Genomic DNA, 12,203 nt, shown 5'->3' with positions numbered 1-12,203 from the left:
GGAGGTGTCTGGCTGTGTAGTAGTAGTCACAGCAGTACAGTATAGAGCATGATGGGCAGGACAGGGGGTATGTGGCTATGTAGTAGTAGTCACAGTAGTACAGTATAGAGCATGATGGACAGTACAGGAGGTGTCTGGCTGTGTAGTAGTAGTCACAGCAGTACAGTATAGAGCATGATGGACAGGAGGTGTCTGGCTGTGTAGTAGTAGTCACAGCAGTACAGTATAGAGCATGATGGACAGGACAGGAGGTGTCTGGCTGTGTAGTAGTAGTCACAGCAGTACAGTATAAAGCATGATGGACAGGACAGGGGGTGTCTGGCTGTGTAGTAGTAGTCACAGCAGTACAGTATAGAGCATGATGGACAGGACAGGAGGGGTGTGGCTGTGTAGTAGTAGTCACAGCAGTACAGTATAGAGCATGATGGGCAGGACAGGAGGTGTCTGGCTGTGTAGTAGTAGTCACAGCAGTACAGTATAAAGCATGATGGACAGGACAAGGGGTGTCTGGCTGTGTAGTAGTAGTCACAGCAGTACAGTATAGAGCATGATGGACAGGACAGGAGGTGTCAGGCTGTGTAGTAGTAGTCACAGCAGTACAGTATAAAGCATGATGTACAGGACAGGGGGTGTCTGGCTGTGTAGTAGTAGTCACAGCAGTACAGTATAAAGCATGATGTACAGGACAGGAGGTGTCTGGCTGTGTAGTAGTAGTCACAGCAGTACAGTATAAAGCATGATGGACAGGACAGGAGGTGTCTGGCTGTGTAGTAGTAGTCACAGCAGTACAGTATAGAGCATGATGGACAGGACAGGGGGTGTCTGGCTGTGTAGTAGTAGTCACAGCAGTACAGTATAAAGCATGATGTACAGGACAGGAGGTGTCTGGCTGTGTAGTAGTAGTCACAGCAGTACAGTATAAAGCATGATGTACAGGACAGGAGGTGTCTGGCTGTGTAGTAGTAGTCACAGCAGTACAGTATAGAGCATGATGGACAGTACAGGAGGTGTCTGGCGTGTAGTAGTAGTAGTAGCAGTACAGTATAGAGCATGATGGGCAGGAGGTGTCTGACTTTGTAGTAGTCACAGCAGTACAGTATAGAGCATGATGGACAGGACAGGAGGTGTCTGGCTGTGTAGTAGTAGTCACAGCAGTACAGTATAGAGCATGATGGACAGGACAGGAGGTGTCTGGCTGTGTAGTAGTAGTCACAGCAGTACAGTATAGAGCATGATGGGCAGGAGGGGTCTGGCTGTGTAGTAGTAGCAGTACAGTATAGAGCATGATGAACAGGACAGGAGGTGTCTGGCTGTGTAGTAGTAGTCACAGCAGTACAGTATAGAGCATGATGGACAGGACAGGAGATGTCTGGCTGTGTAGTAGTAGTCACAGCAGTACAGTATAGAGCATGATGGACAGGACAGGAGGTGTCTGGCTGTGTAGTAGTAGTCACAGCAGTACAGTATAGAGCATGATGGACAGGACAGGTGGTGTCTGGCTGTGTAGTAGTAGTCACAGCAGTACAGTATAGAGCATGATGGGCAGGAGGGGTCTGGCTGTGTAGTAGTAGCAGTACAGTATAGAGCATGATATACAGGACAGGGGGTGTCTGGCTGTGTAGTAGTAGTCACAGCAGTACAGTATAGAGCATGATGTACAGGACAGGAGGTGTCTGGCTGTGTAGTAGTAGTCACAGCAGTACAGTATAGAGCATGATGGGCAGGACAGGAGATGTCTGGCTGTGTAGTAGTAGTCACAGCAGTACAGTATAGAGCATGATGGACAGGACAGGAGGGGTCTGGCTGTGTAGTAGTAGTACAGTATAGAGCATGATGGACAGGACAGGAGATGTCTGGCTGTGTAGTAGTAGCAGTACAGTATAGAGCATGATGGACAGGACAGGAGGTGTCTGGCTGTGTAGTAGTAGTACAGTATAGAGCATGATGGACAGGACAGGAGGTGTCTGGCTGTGTAGTAGTAGTCACAGTAGTACAGTATAGCGCATGATGGACAGGACAGGAGGTGTCTGGCTGTGTAGTAGTAGTAGCAGTACAGTATAGAGCATGATGGACAGGACAGGAGGTGTATGGCTGTGTAGTAGTAGCAGTACAGTATAGAGCATGATGGACAGGACAGGAGGGTTCTGGCTGTGTAGTAGTAGTCACAGCAGTACAGTATAGCGCATGATGGGCAGGACAGGGGGTGTCTGGCTGTGTAGTAGTAGTCACAGCAGTACAGTATAGAGCATGATGGACAGGACAGGGGGTGTCTGGCTGTGTAGTAGTCACAGTAGTACAGTATAGAGCATGATGGGCAGGACAGGCGGTGTCTGGCTGTGTAGTAGTCACAGTAGTACAGTATAGAGCATGATGGGCAGGACAGGCGGTGTCTGGCTGTGTAGTAGTCACAGTAGTACAGTATAGAGCATGATGGAAAGGACAGGAGGTGTCTGGCTGTGTAGTAGTAGTCGCAGCAGTACAGTATAGAGCATGATGGACAGGACAGGAGATGTCTGGCTGTGTAGTAGTCACAGTAGTACAGTATAGAGCATGATGGAAAGGACAGGAGGTGTCTGGCTGTGTAGTAGTAGTCGCAGCAGTACAGTATAGAGCATGATGGACAGGACAGGGGGTGTCTGGCTGTGTAGTAGTCACAGCAGTACAGTATAGAGCATGATGGGCAGGACAGGCGGTGTCTGGCTGTGTAGTAGTCACAGTAGTACAGTATAGAGCATGATGGAAAGGACAGGAGGTGTCTGGCTGTGTAGTAGTAGTCGCAGCAGTACAGTATAGAGCATGATGGACAGGACAGGAGATGTCTGGCTGTGTAGTAGTAGTCACAGCAGTACAGTATAGAGCATGATGGACAGGACAGGAGGAGTCTGGCTGTGTAGCAGTAGTAACAGCAGTACAGTATAGAGCATGATGGACAGGACAGGGGGTGTCTGGCTGTGTAGTAGCAGTCACAGCAGTACAGTATAGAGCATGATGGACAGGACAGGAGGGGTCTGGCTGTGTAGTAGTAGTAGTAGCAGTACAGTATAGAGCATGATGGGCAGGAGGTGTCTGACTTTGTAGTAGCACAGCAGTACAGTATAGAGCATGATGTACAGGACAGGAGGTGTCTGGCTGTGTAGTAGTAGTCACAGCAGTACAGTATAGAGCATGATGGGCAGGACAGGGGGTGTCTGGCTGTGTAGTAGTAGTCACAGCAGTACAGTATAGAGCATGATGGACAGGACAGGAGGAGTCTGGCTGTGTAGCAGTAGTAACAGCAGTACAGTATAGAGCATAATGGACAGGACAGGAGGTGTCTGGCTGTGTAGTAGTAGGCACAGCAGTACAGTATATAGCATGATGTACAGTACAGGAGGTGTCTGGCTGTGTAGTAGTAGTCACAGCAGTACAGTATATAGCATGATGTACAGTACAGGAGGTGTCTGGCTGTGTAGTAGTAGTCACAGCAGTACAGTATAGAGCATGATGGGCAGGACAGGGGGTGTCTGGCTGTGTAGTAGTAGTCACAGCAGTACAGTATAGAGCATGATGGACAGGACAGGAGGAGTCTGGCTGTGTAGCAGTAGTAACAGCAGTACAGTATAGAGCATAATGGACAGGACAGGAGGTGTCTGGCTGTGTAGTAGTAGGCACAGCAGTACAGTATATAGCATGATGTACAGTACAGGAGGTGTCTGGCTGTGTAGTAGTAGTCACAGCAGTACAGTATATAGCATGATGTACAGTACAGGAGGTGTCTGGCTGTGTAGTAGTAGTCACAGTAGTACAGTTTAGAGCATGATGTACAGGACAGGGGGTGTCTGGCTGTGTAATATTAGTCACAGTGGTACAGTATAGAGCATGATGGACAGTACATGAGGTGTCTGGCTGTGTAGTAGTCACAGTAGTACAGTATAGAGCATGATGGACAGGACAGGAGGTGTCTGGCTGTGTAGTAGTAGTCACAGCAGTACAGTATAGAGCATGATGGACAGGACAGGAGGTGTCTGGCTGTGTAGTAGTAGTCACAGCAGTACAGTATAAAGCATGATGGACAGGACAAGGGGTGTCTGGCTGTGTAGTAGTAGTCACAGCAGTACAGTATAGAGCATGATGAACAGGACAGGAGGTGTCTGGCTGTGTAGTAGTAGTCACAGCAGTACAGTATAGAGCATAATGGACAGGACAGGAGGTGTCTGGCTGTGTAGCAGTAGTCACAGCAGTACAGTATAAAGCATGATGGGCAGGACAGGAGATGTCTGGCTGTGTAGTAGTAGTCACAGCAGTACGGTATAGAGCATGATGTACAGGACAGGGGGTGTCTGGCTGTGTAGTAGTAGTTACAGCAGTACAGTATAGAGCATGATGTACAGGATAGGGGGTGTCTGGCTGTGTAGTAGTAGCAGTACAGTATAGAGCATGATGGACAGGACAGGAGGTGTCTGGCTGTGTAGTAGTAGTCACAGCAGTACAGTATAGAGCATGATGGGCAGGAGGGGTCTGGCTGTGTAGTAGTAGCAGTACAGTATAGAGCATGATGTACAGGACAGGAGGTGTCTGGGTGTGTAGTAGTAGTACAGTATAGAGCATGATGGACAGGACAGGAGATGTCTGGCTGTGTAGTAGTAGTCACAGCAGTACAGTATAGAGCATGATGGGCAGGACAGGCGGTGTCTGGCTATGTAGTAGTAGCAGTACAGTATAGAGCATGATGAACAGGACAGGAGGTGTCTGGCTGTGTAGTAGTAGTCACAGCAGTACAGTATAGAGCATGATGGGCAGGACAGGAGATGTCTGGCTGTGTAGTAGTAGTCACAGCAGTACAGTATAGAGCATGATGGACAGGACAGGAGGGGTCTGGCTGTGTAGTAGTAGTCACAGCAGTACAGTATAGAGCATGATGTAAAGGACAGGAGGTGTCTGGCTGTGTAGCAGTAGTAACAGCAGTACAGTATAGAGCATGATGGACAGGACAGGAGATGTCTGGCTGTGTAGTAGTAGCAGTACAGTATAGAGCATGATGGACAGGACAGGAGGTGTCTGGCTGTGTAGTAGTAGTAGCAGTACAGTATAGAGCATGATGGACAGGACAGGAGGTGTATGGCTGTGTAGTAGTAGTCACAGCAGTACAGTATAGAGCATGATGGACAGGACAGGAGGGGTCTGGCTGTGTAGTAGTAGTCACAGCAGTACAGTATAGAGCATGATGGACAGGACAGGAGGTGTCTGGCTGTGTAGTAGTAGCAGTACAGTATAGAGCATGATGTACAGGACAGGGGGTGTCTGGCTGTGTAGTAGTAGTCACAGCAGTACAGTATAGAGCATGATGGACAGGACAGGAGGTGTCTGGCTGTGTATTAGTAGTCACAGCAGTACAGTATAGAGCATGATGTACAGGACAGGAGGTGTCTGGCTGTGTAGTAGTAGTCACAGCAGTACAGTATAGAGCATGATGGGCAGGACAGGAGGTGTCTGGCTGTGTAGTAGTAGTCACAGCAGTACAGTATAGAGCATGATGGGCAGGACAGGAGATGTCTGGCTGTGTAGTAGTAGTCACAGCAGTACAGTATAGAGCATGATGGACAGGACAGGAGGTGTCTGGTTGTGTAGTAGTAGTCACAGCAGTACAGTATAGAGCATGATGGACAGGACAGGAGGTTTCTGGCTGTGTAGTAGTAGAAGTACAGTATAGAGCATGATGGACAGGACAGGGGGTGTCTGGCTGTGTAGTAGTAGTCACAGCAGTACAGTATAGAGCATGATGGGCAGGAGGGGTCTGGCTGTGTAGTAGTAGCAGTACAGTATATAGCATGATGGACAGGACAGGAGGTGCCTGGCTGTGTAGTAGTAGTCACAGCAGTACAGTATAGAGCATGATGTACAGGACAGGAGGTGTCTGGCTGTGTAGTAGTAGTCACAGCAGTACAGTATAGAGCATGATGGACAGGACAGGAGGTGTCTGGCTGTGTAGTAGTAGTCACAGCAGTACAGTATAGAGCATGATGGACAGGACAGGAGGTGTCTGGCTGTGTAGTAGTAGTCACAGCAGTACAGTATAGAGCATGATGGACAGGACAGTGGGTGTCTGGCTGTGTAGTAGTAGTCACAGCAGTACAGTATAGAGCATGATGGACAGGACAGGAGGTGTCTGGCTGTGTATTAGTAGTCACAGCAGTACAGTATAGAGCATGATGTACAGGACAGGAGGTGTCTGGCTGTGTAGTAGTAGTCACAGCAGTACAGTATAGAGCATGATGGGCAGGACAGGAGGTGTCTGGCTGTGTAGTAGTAGTCACAGCAGTACAGTATAGAGCATGATGGGCAGGACAGGAGATGTCTGGCTGTGTAGTAGTAGTCACAGCAGTACAGTATAGAGCATGATGGACAGGACAGGAGCTGTCTGGTTGTGTAGTAGTAGTCACAGCAGTACAGTATAGAGCATGATGGACAGGACAGGAGGTTTCTGGCTGTGTAGTAGTAGAAGTACAGTATAGAGCATGATGGTCAGGACAGGAGGTGTCTGGCTGTGTAGTAGTAGTCACAGCAGTACAGTATAGAGCATGATGGACAGGACAGGAGGTTTCTGGCTGTGTAGTAGTAGAAGTACAGTATAGAGCATGATGGACAGGACAGGAGGTTTCTGGCTGTGTAGTAGTAGCAGTACAGTATAGAGCATGATGGACAGGACAGGGGGTGTCTGGCTGTGTAGTAGTAGTCACAGCAGTACAGTATAGAGCATGATGGGCAGGAGGGGTCTGGCTGTGTAGTAGTAGCAGTACAGTATATAGCATGATGGACAGGACAGGAGGTGCCTGGCTGTGTAGTAGTAGTCACAGCAGTACAGTATAGAGCATGATGTACAGGACAGGAGGTGTCTGGCTGTGTAGTAGTAGTCACAGCAGTACAGTATAGAGCATGATGGACAGGACAGGAGGTGCCTGGCTGTGTAGTAGTAGTCGCAGCAGTACAGTATAGAGCATGATGGGCAGGACAGGGGGTGTCTGGCTGTGTAGTAGTAGTCACAGCAGTACAGTATAGAGCATGATGGGCAGGAGGGGTCTGGCTGTGTAGTAGTAGCAGTACAGTATATAGCATGATGGACAGGACAGGAGGTGCCTGGCTGTGTAGTAGTAGTCACAGCAGTACAGTATAGAGCATGATGTACAGGACAGGAGGTGTCTGGCTGTGTAGTAGTAGTCACAGCAGTACAGTATAGAGCATGATGGACAGGACAGGAGGTGTCTGGCTGTGTAGTAGTAGTCACAGCAGTACAGTATAGAGCATGATGGACAGGACAGGAGGTGTCTGGCTGTGTGGTAGTAGTCACAGCAGTACAGTATAGAGCATGATGGACAGGACAGTGGGTGTCTGGCTGTGTAGTAGTAGTCACAGCAGTACAGTATAGAGCATGATGGACAGGACAGGAGGTGTCTGGCTGTGTATTAGTAGTCACAGCAGTACAGTATAGAGCATGATGTACAGGACAGGAGGTGTCTGGCTGTGTAGTAGTAGTCACAGCAGTACAGTATAGAGCATGATGGGCAGGACAGGAGGTGTCTGGCTGTGTAGTAGTAGTCACAGCAGTACAGTATAGAGCATGATGGGCAGGACAGGAGATGTCTGGCTGTGTAGTAGTAGTCACAGCAGTACAGTATAGAGCATGATGGACAGGACAGGAGCTGTCTGGTTGTGTAGTAGTAGTCACAGCAGTACAGTATAGAGCATGATGGACAGGACAGGAGGTTTCTGGCTGTGTAGTAGTAGAAGTACAGTATAGAGCATGATGGTCAGGACAGGAGGTTTCTGGCTGTGTAGTAGTAGCAGTACAGTATAGAGCATGATGGACAGGACAGGGGGTGTCTGGCTGTGTAGTAGTAGTCACAGCAGTACAGTATAGAGCATGATGGGCAGGACAGGGGGTGTCTGGCTGTGTAGTAGTAGTCACAGCAGTACAGTATAGAGCATGATGTACAGGACAGGAGATGTCTGGCTGTGTAGTAGTAGTCACAGCAGTACAGTATAGAGCATGATGGACAGGACAGGAGCTGTCTGGTTGTGTAGTAGTAGTCACAGCAGTACAGTATAGAGCATGATGGACAGGACAGGAGGTTTCTGGCTGTGTAGTAGTAGAAGTACAGTATAGAGCATGATGGTCAGGACAGGAGGTTTCTGGCTGTGTAGTAGTAGCAGTACAGTATAGAGCATGATGTACAGGACAGGAGGAGTCTGGCTGTGTAGTAGTAGTCACAGCAGTACAGTATAGAGCATGATGGGCAGGACAGGGGGTGTCTGGCTGTGTAGTAGTAGTCACAGCAGTACAGTATAGAGCATGATGGACAGGACAGGAGGTGCCTGGCTGTGTAGTAGTAGTCACAGCAGTACAGTATAGAGCATGATGTACAGGACAGGAGGTGTCTGGCTGTGTAGTAGTAGTCACAGTAGTACAGTATAGAGCATGATGTACAGGACAGGAGGAGTCTGGCTGTGTAGTAGTAGTCACAGCAGTACAGTATAGAGCATGATGGACAGGACAGGAGGTGTCTGGCTGTGTAGTAGTAGTCACAGCAGTACAGTATAGAGCATGATGGACAGGACAGGAGGTGTCTGGCTGTGTAGTAGTAGTCACAGCAGTACAGTATAGAGCATGATGGACAGGACAGGAGGTGTCTGGCTGTGTAGTAGTAGTCACAGCAGTACAGTATAGAGCATGATGGACAGGACAGGAGGTGTCTGGCTGTGTAGTAGTAGTCACAGCAGTACAGTATAGAGCATGATGTACAGGACAGGAGGTGTCTGGCTGTGTAGTAGTAGTCACAGCAGTACAGTATAGAGCATGATGGACAGGAGGTGAGTGGCTGTGTAGTAGTAGTCACAGCAGTACAGTATAGAGCATGATGGACAGGACAGGAGGTGTCTGGCTGTGTAGTAGTAGTCACAGCAGTACAGTATAGAGCATGATGGACAGGACAGGGGATGTCTGGCTGTGTAGTAGTAGCAGTACAGTATAGAGCATGATGTACAGGACAGGAGGTGTCTGGCTGTGTAGTAGTAGTCACAGCAGTACAGTATAGAGCATGATGGACAGGACAGGAGGTGTCTGGCTGTGTAGTAGTAGTCACAGCAGTACAGTATAGAGCATGATGGACAGGACAGGGGGTGTCTGGCTGTGTAGTTGTAGTCACAGCAGTACAGTATAGAGCATGATGTACAGGACAGGAGGTGCCTGGCTGTGTAGTAGTAGTCACAGCAGTACAGTATAGAGCATGATGGACAGGACAGGAGGTGCCTGGCTATGTAGTAGTAGTCACAGCAGTACAGTATAGAGCATGATGGACAGGACAGGAGGTGTCTGGCTGTGTAGTAGTAGCAGTACAGTATAGAGCATGATGGACAGGAGATGTCTGGCTGTGTAGTAGTAGTCACAGCAGTACAGTATAGAGCATAATGGACAGTACAGGAGGTGTCTGGCTGTGTGGTAGTAGTCACAGCAGTACAGTATAGAGCATGATGGACAGTACAGGAGGTGTCTGGCTGTGAAGTAGTAGCAGTACAGTATAGAGCATGATGGACAGGACAGGAGGTGTCTGGCTGTGTAGTAGTAGCAGTACAGTATAGAGCATGATGGGCAGGACAGGAGGTGTCTGGCTGTGTAGTAGTAGTCACAGCAGTACAGTATAGAGCATGATGGGCAGTGCGGGAGATGTCTGGCTGTGTAGTAGTAGTCACAGCAGTACAGTATAGAGCATGATGGGCAGGACAGGGGGTGTCTGGCTGTGTAGTAGTAGTCACAGTAGTACAGTATAGAGCATGATGGACAGGACAGTGGGTGTCTGGCTGTGTAGTAGTAGTCACAGCAGTACAGTATAGAGCATGATGGGCAGGACAGGGGGTGTCTGGCTGTTTAGTAGTAGTCACAGCAGTACAGTATAGAGCATGATGTACAGGACAGGAGGTGTCTGGCTGTGTAGTAGTAGTCACAGCAGTACAGTATAGAGCATGATGGGCAGGACAGGGGGTGTCTGGCTGTTTAGTAGTAGTCACAGCAGTACAGTATAGAGCATGATGGACAGGACAGGAGGTGTCTGGCTGTGTAGTAGTAGCAGTACAGTATAGAGCATGATGGACAGGACAGGAGGTGTATGGCTGTGTAGTAGTAGTCACAGCAGTACAGTATAGAGCATGAGGGACAGGACAGGGGTGTCTGGCTGTGTAGTAGTAGTCACAGCAGTACAGTATAGAGCATGATGGACAGGACAGGAGGTGTCTGGCTGTGTAGTAGTAGTCACAGCAGTACAGTATAGAGCATGATGGGCAGGACAGGGGGTGTCTGGCTGTGTAGTTGTAGTCACAGCAGTACAGTATAGAGCATGATGGACAGTACAGGAGGTGTCTGGCTGTGAAGTAGTAGCAGTACAGTATAGAGCATGATGGACAGGACAGGAGGTGTCTGGCTGTGTAGTAGTAGCAGTACAGTATAAAGCATGATGGACAGGACAGGAGGTGTCTGGCTGTGTAGTAGTAGTCACAGCAGTACAGTATAGAGCATGATGGACAGGACAGGAGGTGTCTGGCTGTGTAGTAGTAGTCACAGCAGTACAGTATAGAGCATGATGGGCAGGACAGGGGGTGTCTGGCTGTGTAGTAGTAGTCACAGTAGTACAGTATAGAGCATGATGGGCAGGACAGGAGGTGTCTGTCTGTGTAGTAGTAGTCACAGCAGTACAGTATAGAGCATGATGGACAGGACAGGAGGTGTCTGGCTGTGTAGTAGTAGTCACAGCAGTACAGTATAGAGCATGATGGGCAGGACAGGGGGTGTCTGGCTGTGTAGTAGTAGTCACAGCAGTACAGTATAGAGCATGATGTACAGGATAGGGGGTGTCTGGCTGTGTAGTAGTAGCAGTACAGTATAGAGCATGATGTACAGGACAGGAGGTGTCTGGCTGTGTAGTAGTAGTCACAGCAGTACAGTATAGAGCATGATGTACAGGACAGGAGGTGTCTGGCTGTGTAGTAGTAGTCACAGCAGTACAGTATAGAGCATGATGTACAGGACAGGGGGTGTCTGACTGTGTAGTAGTAGTCACAGCAGTACAGTATAGAGCATGATGGACAGGACAGGAGGTGTCTGGCTGTGTAGTAGTAGTCACAGCAGTACAGTATAGAGCATGATGGACAGGACAGGTGGTGTCTGGCTGTGTAGTAGTAGTCACAGCAGTACAGTATAGAGCATGATGGACAGGACAGGAGGTGTCTGGCTGTGTAGTAGTAGTCACAGCAGTACAGTATAGAGCATGATGGGCAGGACAGGGGGTATGTGGCTATGTAGTAGTAGTCACAGCAGTACAGTATAGAGCATGATGGACAGGACAGGGGGTACGTGGCTATGTAGTAGTAGTCACAGTAGTACAGTATAGAGCATGATGGACAGTACAGGAGGTGTCTGGCTGTGTAGTAGTAGTCACAGCAGTACAGTATAGAGCATGATGGACAGGAGGTGTCTGACTTTGTAGTAGTAGTCACAGCAGTACAGTATAGAGCATGATGGACAGGACAGGAGGTGTCTGGCTGTGTAGTAGTAGTCACAGCAGTACAGTATAGAGCATGATGGGCAGTGCAGGGGATGTCTGGCTGTGTAGTAGTAGTCACAGCAGTACAGTATAGAGCATGATGGACAGTACAGGAGGTGTCTGGCTGTGTGGTAGTAGTCACAGCAGTACAGTATAGAGCATGATGTACAGGACAGGAGGTGTCTGACTTTGTAGTAGTAGTCACAGCAGTACAGTATAGAGCATGATGGACAGGACAGGGGGTGTCTGGCTGTGTAGTAGTAGCAGTACAGTATAGAGCATGATGGACAGGACAGGAGGTGTCTGGCTGTGTAGTAGTAGTCACAGCAGTACAGTTTAGAGCATGATGGACAGTACAGGAGGTGTCTGGCTGTGTAGTAGTAGTCACAGCAGTACAGTATAGAGCATGATGAACAGTACAGGAGGTGTATGGCTGTGTAGTAGTAGTCACAGCAGTACAGTATAGAGCATGATGGACAGGACAGGAGGTGTCTGGCTGTGTAGTAGTAGTCACAGCAGTACAGTATAGAGCATGATGGACAGGAGGTGTCTGACTTTGTAGTAGTAGTCACAGCAGTACAGTATAGAGCATGATGGACAGGACAGGAGGTGTCTGGCTGTGTAGTAGTAGTCACA

This window comes from Engystomops pustulosus, chromosome 2 (genome assembly GCF_040894005.1).
Source record: "Engystomops pustulosus chromosome 2, aEngPut4.maternal, whole genome shotgun sequence".
NCBI classification, from domain to species: Eukaryota; Metazoa; Chordata; class Amphibia; order Anura; family Leptodactylidae; genus Engystomops; species Engystomops pustulosus.
Note: the sequence above shows the minus strand (reverse complement) of the source record.